This window comes from Vespa crabro, chromosome 4, assembly GCF_910589235.1.
Source record: "Vespa crabro chromosome 4, iyVesCrab1.2, whole genome shotgun sequence".
Taxonomy (NCBI): Eukaryota; Metazoa; Arthropoda; class Insecta; order Hymenoptera; family Vespidae; genus Vespa; species Vespa crabro.
In genome coordinates this window covers 472626-485417 of record NC_060958.1, presented here as the reverse complement: position 1 = coordinate 485417, position 12792 = coordinate 472626, and the positions used below count along the sequence as shown (strand labels likewise).

General features: G+C 28.1%; 1 long non-coding RNA gene across 1 annotated transcript; it reads right to left on the bottom strand.

Annotated features, from left to right (window-relative positions):
- Positions 1 to 8477: 8477 nt before the first annotated feature.
- Positions 8478 to 12725, bottom strand: LOC124423402. The gene is made up of 3 exons (XR_006942071.1): positions 12590 to 12725; positions 11049 to 11177; positions 8478 to 8622 (listed from the first exon to the last, which is right to left on the bottom strand). It is a non-coding gene; the product is annotated as an uncharacterized LOC124423402 (long non-coding RNA).
- Positions 12726 to 12792: the final 67 nt, after the last annotated feature.

The following is a 12792-nucleotide window of genomic DNA, read 5'->3' as shown; positions in this document are numbered from 1 at the left end:
AGAGATTAAAAAGAAAAAAAACTGTTCAAGTCCAATTTTTAATCATTTATTTTAACGAGAGAATAATGATGTTTTCAAATATATCAAGCAATTTTTTTGTTCTTCATTTTTCTTTCTTTCTTTTCTTTTTTCTTCTATACGTACGCACCGCTTTAATCATGTTTCCTCGTAAAAAAACAAAAAAAACAAACAAACAAACAAACATAAAGAAAAAAAAAAAAAGAAACAAAAAAAAAGTTTAGAACAAAGAAGTCGCGTGATATTTGAGAAATATTAAAATAATTAATATAAACGTTATAATAAATTAATAGAAGTGAAAAGTAACGGCGGAGTTTCATTTTTCTTTTCATTTTCTTTCCTCTTTCACCTAGTTTTCTTTCTACAACTAACGATCAGTCAGTTTTCCCTTTTCACGAGGTGAAAAAGAAATTCGCACGTACCTTCTAATAATCTCGTTAGCCGCGATCGGAGAAAAGTCTACGAGCATAATTGAATCATCGTATAAAGTCGTACACGAGCACGAACGTAATTATCCTATTTACCGTGGATCGTTGTAATTACATTAGTTCACGATTCAGTCTCGTTATTTTACGTGACACTTTCTATCTTTTGTTCTTTTCTCTCGATTTTATTCGATCGATTCCTTTCTTTTCTTTTTTATTTGATTTTTTTTCTTTTTTTTTTTCTTTTCGTTTTTTTTTTTTTTTTTTTTTTTTTATTATTTATTTCTCTCCTTTTTATTTCATTTTTCTCTTTTTTTTTTTCAATGTCTATACCGTTCTCTTTGTTATTTCATAATAGAAAGGAAACGAAAAAAATTACGATCGTAATAAAAACAAAAAAATGATATCTATATATATATATATATATACGTGCATAAAATTTAGAGAATTTATTTCTCAATTAATTTATGCGAAACGGTCATTGGAATTATGAATTAAAAATGGGAAAAAAATTTATTTTTTTTTTTAAAAATCGATTTCCATTCGATACGATTTACTTCGTCAACACTAATATTCTTCCAAGCGTGTGATTATGTTTAAGATGGCCTCAATAATGGCACTTGCGCGTGAAAAATCGCGCGAAACGAGAGTCGCGTGATAGCGAGATGGAGAGAATAACTACCCATGCATCGAGATGAGATCTTCGTTGTTGTTTGAACGAGATATTGCGTGTTTACAATCTTCCTCTTTCCCAATCTCTCGTCGTTTTTCCTTACACGCGTATAATAAATCTTTCAACGATGTCGCTTAAATTAATCTCGATGCATTCCCTTTTTTTTATCACCGTGACGAATGAGTTTCTTATTAGATAAATTTAGAGTTTATGTGAAGAAAAAGAAAAGAAAAAAATGAAGAAGAGAAGGAAGAAAAAGAAGAAGAAGAAGAAGAAGAAGAAGAAGAAAAAGAAGATAAAAATAGCTGTAATAGTTGATACTTAATTATCTTTCTTATTTATGTTTTCAACAACTTATAAGTTGATTAATTAATTTGATTATTATTCTCTTTGTCTCTCTCTCTCTCTCCCTCCACTCTCTCTATCTATTTATCTATCTATCTTTCTCTCACTCTCTGTCTGTACAATATATAATGTACAATATATACATATATATATATATATATATATAAACTGTTTGTGTGTATATATATTTATATTTATATGAAAATAAAGCTATGCTATATATATATATATATATAATTTTTTATATATAACACAGATAATATACTAATACAATATACTGTATATATACTAATTATATTTTATATAATTAAATAATTAAATATATATTTACATATATTACATATATTATAATACAGTATAAATATAAATATATAAATATTTATATACACACGTAATGTAATGCTATATATATATATATATACATGTATGTATGTATGTATATGTATGTATATATTATAATTGCTGGTGCGTATATACAAAAAAGAGTCGATAATAGAAACTAGGTCAAGAACATGTTCTTAAAGATGCGTTCCGACTCGCCCTCATACGCACCCTTTACAACTTCTACTACGTTCATACGTATTTATGTGCGCAATATGTATATGGTATATGTGTATACGTATATACTTGACCTTTTTTCCCAGACACAAACTTGCAACTCCATTCGACGCAAAAACGAGCCGTAAATCTGCGCTGGAAGTCGCGTAGATTTACGACAAACGTTGTAATTACGTGTAATTGGCCCGATCCGTTTACTTCTTCTCTTTTAGTATTTCTTTTTTTTCTTTTCTTTTTTTTTTTGTTTTTTTTTGTTTTTTTTTTTTTTGTTTTTCTTTTCATATTTTTTATACTTTTTTCTTTTTCTCTTTTCTTTTTTTTATTTTCCTTCGATTTATCGATAAACCAGATGAGATCGATGAGTAGCGATTGATTTTGATTTAAATGGAAATTAATCGATTAAGTAGAAATTAATCGTTCATTTTACAAAACATCGAATTTTTAAAATTTTCATATGATGAAAATTTACGATGATTTACGAATTACGAGAGGGAAAGCGCTAAAGATTTATGGGCTCGGTGGCTGATATATTCTCTTTTCTTTTTCTTTTTTCTTTTCTCTTTTTTTTTTTTTTTTTTTAATTATAGTCTTAACGCCCGTCTCAAGAGAAGAGGGTCGATTTTCGTTTAAGATTGGCAATTATTTTCGAGGGCGAATCGTCAGATTACATGAGAGAAAGAGAGAAAGAGATAGTTTCATTTGAAAGTCTATCTAGATGATTTTAACTTATCAACGAATCTTTCGCAAGAATTATATTAGTAAAATCATTTTTCTTTCTATCATATGAAAATATTCTTTGTCTTATTCTGTTGAAGGTTTTTGTTGTCTTATTCCATTTAAAGGAAAAGAAAACAGAAAAAAAAAATAAATAAATAAAAATAAAAAAAAAGAAAAGAAGAAAAAATCCTGAATGGAGATAACCATAACGTCGTTTCGTCGAATGAAATAAATTGTTTTCCTCGGAAATAAATCATTATTAATTTTATTTAAAAATATGATAAATAAATTCTCCATTAATCTGACATAAAAATTAATTTCCAACATATTTCAATAATCGTAAAAATCTTCATTATGATAATCCATCATTCCCATTAATGAACATATAATCGATGTATCATATAATCTTTACAAAAAATATCATAGAAATGAATACATTCTCTCTTCCTCTCTCTCTCTCTCTCTCTCTCTCTCTCTCTCTCTCTCTCTCTCTCTCTCTCTCTTTCTTCAGAAATAAATTCTCATAGCGGATGATTCTATTCGGTTAACTCGAATTGTCATTTTGCCGATGAATGATAAGAATAGCCAGCCACCATTTTTATTCGTTCGATCAGGCAAATCGTGAGAGGACATGAGAACCTTAGGTACCATTTTCACCGAACGAAAAGAATCTTTTCTCTGATGCTATCTTTAGGTATCTACCTACGCATACTACATAGGTTGTATATATAGGTATATACATATATATATATATATATATATATATATATATATACATAGATACATAGATACATACATACATATATGTACTATTCTTCCTTGCAATCGGAGAACTATAAATTCGAAGAACGTTCTGACTTCTTTTTCTTTCTCTCTCTCTCTCTCTCTCTCTCTCTCTCTCTCTTTCTCTCTCTTTCTCTCTCTGTCTTACTCGTTCATTCTGGACCAAGTTAACAGCGTAGTACGATGTAGGGTGCAACGATCTCAAGTTTTTGCTGTGCAATTTCCAATCGGATAAGCGTCCACCGGAGGAAATTGCGAGACTCCTCCTCCTCCTCCTCCTCCTCCTCATCCTCATCCTCTTCCTCATCCTCATCCTCAATCTCATCTTCCCTTCTTCTTCTCCTTTTCCTAGATTCTGCAGTCAGAAATCGTAGAAATGGTTGGAAATAAGAGTAGAAAGAGACGATTGAGGGTTAGAGAGGAAAGGAATAAAAATTGTAGAGAAACTGAAGAAGGAGAGAAAGAGATAGAGATAGAGATAGAGATAGAGATTGAGAGAGAGAGAGAGAGAGAGAGAGAGAGAGAGAGCGACAGTGCTACAGAAAGAGACAGAAATACGGTCAAATAGTAACAGATAGAGAAACGAAAATAGAGACACAACAAAAGTTGTACTACTCGAATTCATTATATAAATTCATTATATATATTCAATATATAAATAATTGAAGACTTACTTTAAATCTATCTTGTTCGTTTAATTTCATCATCATCATCATCATCATCATCATCATCATTATTTTTTTTTCCCCTTTTTTTCTCCTATTAAATTAAACTTATAACACTAGCAAAAATATTATCTACATTAAATAAAATTTTCTACATTAAATAAAATAGATACGATATATACTTGGAATATATCCTATTGATCGTTCGCATGATCAAAAGAAAAATATATAAGCTGTTTCCTTACTGTCTTTTTTTAGATTCTGCAGTCAGAAATCGTAGAAATCGTTTGAAAATAAGAGTAGAAAGAGACGGTTAGAAAGGAAAGGAATAAAAATCATTGAGAAACTGAAGAGGAGAGAGAGAGAGAGAGAGAGAGAGAGAGAGAATGAGAGTGATAGAAAGAGACAGAAATACGGTCAAACGATAACAGATAGAGAGACGAAGATAGAGAGACAACAAAAGTTGAACTATATGAATTCATTTTAATATTAATATATAAATTCATATATGTAATTGAAGACTGATATTAAATCAATTTTCATTGTTTAATTTCATTATTATTATTATTATTATTATTATTATTATTATTATTATTATTATTATAATTTTTTTTCCTTTTTAAATTAAACTTATAACAATAGGGAAAATGTACATTAAATAAAATTTTTTATATTAAATAAAATAGATACGATGTATAATCGTAATATATCGTATTGATTTAGGGCATGATCAAAAGAAAAAAAAATATATATATATATATATATATATATATATATATATATATAAAAGTTATCTGTTCTCTGTCTCAACGATTCAATAGAGATTCTCGTCGATGCAATTGGATTTGCAGAGGAGTCCCTGACATATTCCTTTTCGTTCGCTCGTGGTAACGCCTCCTTACGTATATGGAATATAAAGGGCGAGGGAGAAACGAGAGAGAGAAAATTATACACCTTGCACTTTTATCGTGCACCGACATCGAACAATAAAATCGCACGCTAGGGCTACGAACGCGTGTGCGTCCGACTATATCGTCTCTTTCACGCGCACGCCTTTTTCATTCCATGTTTTTTTCCCTTTTTTTTTTTTCTTTTTTCTTTTCTTCCTCCCCTTTTTCTTTCTTCTTCTTTTCTTTTCTTTCTTTTTCTTTTTTCTTTTTTCTTTCTTTTTTTTTTTTTTTTTTTTACAGTAACACGAAAGAAAAGTCCCGATGACAGTCGCACTATCGCAATCGAAAATCCCTGATTTTTCTTTGGAATCGATTCGAAATGTTACTTTGTAATATATAATAACAACAATAATAATAATAATAATATAGTTCGTAGGAATTGTAATGAAATCATTTCTGATTCATTATATCAATTATTTCTTGACATAATGTAATTCCTACGGTGTTCGCAATTAATTGCTGATTAATATCAATAATTAATAATATTGAATTAAACGTTAAACAATCATTTTCATGTAACGACGGGATTTTCATGTTTTAACGGGATTATCGTTAATTATGAATCAATTAGTAAATCGAATTGATATTAATAAAAGAAATAATAATAAAATACGAAGAAGATGGAAAATAAGAAAAATAATAATAATAATAATAATAATAATAATAATAATAATAATAAAAAAGAAGAGAAAGAGAGAAAAAAAAGGAATAAGAAAATAGGAAGAAGTTAGGTGAGAAATAAAATATACATACGAAAGTCTACGTTGAAACGTCGTTATATAACGAAACATATTATGTCTATAGAATACGTACAATAATCAACGTAGGAATAAGTAAATATTAAATGTATTAACGCGTTCTTAAAGGATGGTAGTCTTAACCAACACGTTTTACGAGCTAAAGCTTCTGAGTCTTGATTGCTTTGACGATTAAACGTTTCTCTTAAGTTCGTAATGATTCTTCTTTGTCGGTAATTTCAAACTGACGTGTCGTCGTTTCTCTCCCTATTTCTCTCTCTCTCTCTCTCTCTCTCTCTCTCTCTCTCTTTCTACATTTTAAATAACCTTAACCCTCGCTATAAAACTTGTAAATACATTATGTGTATATATATATATATATATGTATGTATATAAGAAATATCGAGTTAATTATGTATCGAGTATAAATATTATAAATAATTAAAGATATGAAATAGTATCGTTCTGAAAGAAGATCGAAACGTTTCAATAAGAAATGTGCATCCATATGTAAATACATTTTACATTGCATGTCTATATATATATATATATATATATGCCTTTGCATTTTTCGAATCGAATCGAATATTCATTCGATCAATCACATACGTGATACATCGCGAAAGTTAAAATCAAAATATTGTCACGAGTATTTTTCCATTCATGGAATTCACCGTATCAACAAGGAGAAAAACTTGTTTCGTTCTCAGGAGAAATATATAAACGTTTGAATTATTTTATATACGTATACGTAAAACGAATTAAGATTTAATAATTTGGCTTTCAATGTTTCAATATATATATATATATATATGTTTTTATATATTCGAAAATATAAATCAAGAAAAAATAAAAAGATAAATGTTAATTTTTATATACGATTGATTATATAATCGATTAAATATCATTCGATAAAATAAATTTGAGAAAGCAATTTTCAATAATGACGTTAGACAATAATGGAGATGATATTATCGACTTATGACAAATCATTAAAGTCTCCTTTTATGATTTATAACGTAGAAGAAAATATATTTTCTTTTCTTCGTCTTAATTTTGAAGAAAAATCGCTTGAAGAATTCGAAAATCGTTGTAAGATCGGCACCGTTCAAAAAGAAATATTCTTTCGTGGGATTTATTCGAATCGTATCGTCATTTAAAACGCATTTAATTAACAACGAAACAATCTCTTGAGTCACTTTCGTCCGTAGCCCGAAGCAACGAACGATCGTTTCGGTATGTCGACTTTTTAACCCGCTTCTTGACTCTTCTTGAGTTACATTACTTCACTCGATCATTTTGAACTCGACGAATTGAATATTCGATATATTCAATCAAAGAAGTCTTCATTGATAAACAATATATTTATATAGAAATTATAAAATAAATATTTATCTTTAGTATTGTAAATATTTGTCTTTTGTTTTTTATAATTTATATCTTCGAATATATAACAACAAATTTTATAGTATATATATATATACACACTTTTGAAACATTAAAATCAATTTATTACATGTTTATTCGTCTTACGTATAATTGTATATATAATTATTACAATATTATATAAATTTTATATATATATATATATATGTCTATAAGCAACGAAGAAAGAAAATATGTTCTGATAAGAAAACAAAAAATTACATTGCAATTATTAAATAAATACAATTTCTCATATTGTCATCCAATTTAAATCCTGATTAAAAATCATTTTTTTCATAAGAAAAATCGAACAGTTTTTGAATGAAAAAAAGAAAGAAAGATGCGATCTCTTTTTAGCATAAATTTTCTCCTACTTATTGTTAGAAATTTCCTTTGATGACAAAAGAAAAGATAGCTTATCTCTTATTTTCCCACCGCATAAAACCACAATCTCGGATAACCTACTTGCAGAAAGGATTAATATTTCAAGATATAAAACGCGAAATGTGAGATCAACCACGCGCGCACACACACACACACACACTATATTTATACATACATACACGCACGCACATACACATAAATATAGATCAATAAAATATTTGAATCGATCGATGAATTCAAAACATACAACAATTGGATGATAGTCCTTTGCATTAACGTAACTATTCGCATTAGATATCCCAGGAACGAAAGGAAGAGAAGAAAAAAAGAAAGAAAAAACAAAAAGAAAAAATAGAAAAAGAAAGAAAGAAAAAGAAAAAATAGAAAATAGTTGATTCGATGAATTTAAAAATAGTAACGATCGATACGATCCATAAAAATGGATCGATATTCGTTTTTCTCGAAGATGGAAGAAGGATAACTTCTGCGATGGGTGAAGAAGTGCGTGCATTAATCAAAAAGTTTCACGTGAGATAAAAGAAAAGGACGGATAAATAATGGTATCTGTCTTTGCGTTTATTTCTATTCTTTTTTCTTTATTCTTTTTGTTTCTCTTCGCGGTACTTACAACTCGCCGGGAAAGGAACAGGTAGGTCAGCTGATGCGACGGAAAACTCGACGACCCGATGACTCTTTCTGCTCGAGTCTGATGAAAGAAGAAAAAATGAGAGAAAAAGAGAGAGAGAGAGAGAGAGAGAGAGAGAGAGAGAGAGAGAGAAGTTGCCCTGACCTCCTCCAATTGTGACAGCCAATGACATCGAAATTGTTGGGAAAGATGGAGCAGCTCCTTCTCGAGATGCCTCTTTATACAAAATTCCTTTCTTTGGCATAGAATCCAAAAGCATCTCGTACGATTCCATTGATTTCGTTGTACGATAATAACTAACCATATGGAACAAATAGAACAGGTATTATATATAATTTTTTTGTTTTTCTATGTAAATATCTACGTATAACAATAACAATAATTATAATAATAATAATAATAATAATAATAATAATAATAATAATAATAATAATTAATAATATTTAAATGATAATCGGATATTTGAATGATAATATTTATATATTTTACTGACAAATATATTAATGAAATAAATATATTAACGAAAATGATTAAGATAAGTGGAAGAATAATGGAAATATAATTTTTTCTCGGTGCAATTTTTAATTCTTCTTTTTTTTTTCTTTTATTAATAATAAATCTCTCTTTCAATCGTTCGTTGATAGATAAGACATATGTTTTTTCAGATGTCTCTTCACTTGTTGTAATATAGATAATCATAAAATTTCAATAATACCAACAATGATTACGTCAATCTTTATTATAGAATGTGCTACTTTATCAAGATGGATTCTTATTGATGTTATTTGTTTGTACTATCTTTAGAAGAATTTGGTTAACTGCCAGATAGATGAATTTCATTCTGAATTGAGATTGTTATAATGAAGAACTCTCAAATTAATAAGACATAAACGATTTAAAAAAAAAAAAAATATATATATATATATATATATATATATATATGTATATAAAAGTATTCAGTTTTAATTGGGAAATCTATAATTAAGAGATTTCTTGATAATTTACATTTCGTTAAGGATTTAAATCCCATTTCTTTTGATTTCCGGTAAAAGTGAAACATTGATAAATAGATAATAAAGATATAATATAAACGTCATATATTAACAATTCGATTATAAATAAGAGAAGTTGAGAAACTTTCATTATTATGATAACAAAGTTTAAACGTGTTTCGAATACTTAAGAACAATACCTTTCACTTCCTTGTTTATAATAAAAAATCGATAGATAGATACGAGATAAAAAAATTCGACGATAATTTATTCAAGCATCTAACATAAAGATAACTCGTATGGGTTATAAAGATTTCGTATTATTATTATTATTATTATTATTATTATTATTATTATTAATTATTGATTACATAGGTAAAATTGTTACGGTGCTATTATATATTCATATAACGATGTACAATATCGTATAAACTTCGATATTTACTTTGTTTATAAAAGTTCTCTAATATAATTATAGTCATTACGAAATATGACGTAGATTTATCTTCGACTTCGAACGGTATTGATCGAAGTGTTTGCTTTTTTATTTTTTTTTCTTTTTTTTTTTTCTTTTTTCTAAAAGTTTAAATAAATGATCAAAAAGTCTTCAAAAAAAAAGGGGTCCTTTCCTTTCGTTTACTTTTCTTTCCTTTCCTTTCCTTTCCTTTCCTTTCCTTTCTTAATCTTTTTCTCGAAGAATTCGCTTCCACTTTCATAAGAAATCTCGTTTCCCTTTTCCATGTTATATTCCCGGTATAGAATCGAGTTCAGTTTTCTCGGTCGCCGACATTCAGGAAGGCGATTTGTTCCCGTCAAAAGCAAGTTGCTTGACAGTGAACCAGTTCGTTAGTTCTTCTTTTCTTCCTCTTATTCTTTCTCTGCCATAGTGGACAGATTAAATGGAACGAAGCCCAAGAAGTCTTCTTAGTTCGTGCTAATCGACTTTCAGAATGTTATATGTATATATATATATATATAATAAAAAAAATCTAATTTAAATCTAAAAATCTAATCTCTCAATGTAATTGTTTATACTTATTTAAAATATATAAATTGAATCGATTCCTTTTGCTGATATAATATATATTACTATAAATATATTTATTATGAATACATATGGAATAGCACTATAGATGATCCTATATTTCAATTATTTAATTGCATCGAATATAAGACAATTCTAATTTGGAAAGAATTATTATCTGATGAATCTGAAGATCTGAACAAAACAAAAAAAAAAAAAGAATTCAAAGTAAGAATAAATAAAAATTGAAGAGACATATATATATATATATATAATAATAATAAAAATCTAATTTAAATCTAAAAATCTAATCTCTCAATGTAATTGTTTATATTTATTAAAAATATATAACTTGAATCGATTCTTTTTATTGATATAATAATATATATATACATATGGACTATCATTATATACGATCCTATATTTCAATTATTTAATTGCATCGAATATAAGACAATTCTAATTTGGAAAGAATTATTATCTGATGAATCTGAAGATCTGATCAAAACAAAGAAAAAAAAAAAAAAAAAGAATTAAAAGCAAGAATAAGTAAAAACTGATGAGACATGTATGTATATGTGTGTGTGTAAAAAAAAAAAAGAAAAGAGGAAAAATAAATAAATAAAAAAAAAATCATTATCGAATAAAAACTCTATCGGTCTTATCTTAAATTCTAATCCCTTTAGATTTTCCAGTAGCTGCTTACCTCGATTGGATTCTCTTCCATCGTGGAGCTACTCGATGAAACATTGAGAAAGTTCGTCTCTCTTTCCTTTTCCTTTTTGGTGAGTATGCAACGAACGAGTATTTGAGAGAGCTCAGTGAAGTCATCGACCTGAAGCGGCCACGAAAATGTTATGCAAAATGTGGTTAGTTAATAATAAAGGGCTTCCTCGCGGTATCGACTGGTCGATTACCTCATAGTGCTATGTTCCTATCAACGGATAATTTCATCGATTCTATGGGAATTTAAAATAGAGAAAGAGATAGATAAAGTGGGAGAGAGAAAGAGAGAGTATCACGTAAGATATGTTCGAATAAATGTTTCAAATAAGAAGTATTTAATTACGGAAGCGTAAGAACGATAAAAAATATTTCAATAGAAGGAAATTAAAAGAAAATATTATCAATGATGAAAAATATCTTCATTTTATCATTTATACGAAATAATTAAATAAACTTTACGAATGATTTATTTCATTATAAGATTTCCTTTGTTTATTTACATGTAAATAATAGAAATACACAATAATAATGAAACTCACGATATAATTAATCGAGATTTTAATAGTTAATAGAAATTTGAATGAATTAGTATGATATTCGAATTAATACGAATAGAAATTATGTAACGATCTAATAATAAATAATTACAATACTTCCTATTCTTATATACGATATTATTAAATTAACATTGTAACGATTATAATGATTACGCTTTCGTGGATTAATTTAAGAAAAATTTGTGTCATTTCATTAACTAAGATCAACCTTCGACAATCTTAGTATTTTCAAGGACGAACATATTATAGTTTTATCGATCAATAACGATAATGTTGATAGATGTTACAAAGACGATCGTAAGTCTTTTAAAAGTCTTGAAAAATAAAAGCGCCGCCGATCGATATGCAGAGTGAAGAGTAATTACGCGTAATTACGCATTATTTGACGTGCAACGTAAACAATCTTATATACGTAAATATATAGTTATATACATAAATACCTACTATGTGGATAATGGAAACCTTTTTCAACTAAATTTCTTCCTTATGACCTTAAACATGTTTATCTCTCTCTCTCTCTCTCTCTCTCTCTCTCTCTCTCTCTCTCTCTCTCTCTCTCTCTCTCTCTCTCTCTCTATCTGTCTCTTTCTCTCCCTCTCTCTGTTTGTATTTCTGTCTTATTCCATCTTGTTTACTAGACATTAATAAACGCATTACAACGTGAACTTTAATACGTTGTTTATGATATAACATATGAGAATTAATCGGTGTAATCTTTGAAATATCTTTATGTCATTCTATATTTTTATAAAAAGATAAATACATTGCATTACCATTGTCATAAGTACATACACATAGACACAGATATATATATACGCGTATATACACGGATCAATTATTTGTTCTATTTTTTTTTTCTTTTCTTTTTTTTATGCTGCGACAAGAATTCCTCTATTTTCGAATAATGTCAAATAGAAGAATATTAGGAATAAGTTAGACGTGGCAAATGTGATTGTTGACTCACGAAACTCAAAAAAGAACCGTCTCGAGATTTTGGCAGATGTCTTGCGTTCCTTCTCTCTCTCTCTCTCTCTCTCTCTCTCTCTCTCTCTCTCGTTTCTTCGTTGCTTGCAGGTAACGCGTACGGAGAAACGTAGATTGGCCATGTAACGGGAGACTGTCTGTCGTTGGCAGTGGAGGGTTTTCTACATATAGAGGTGCGCTCAA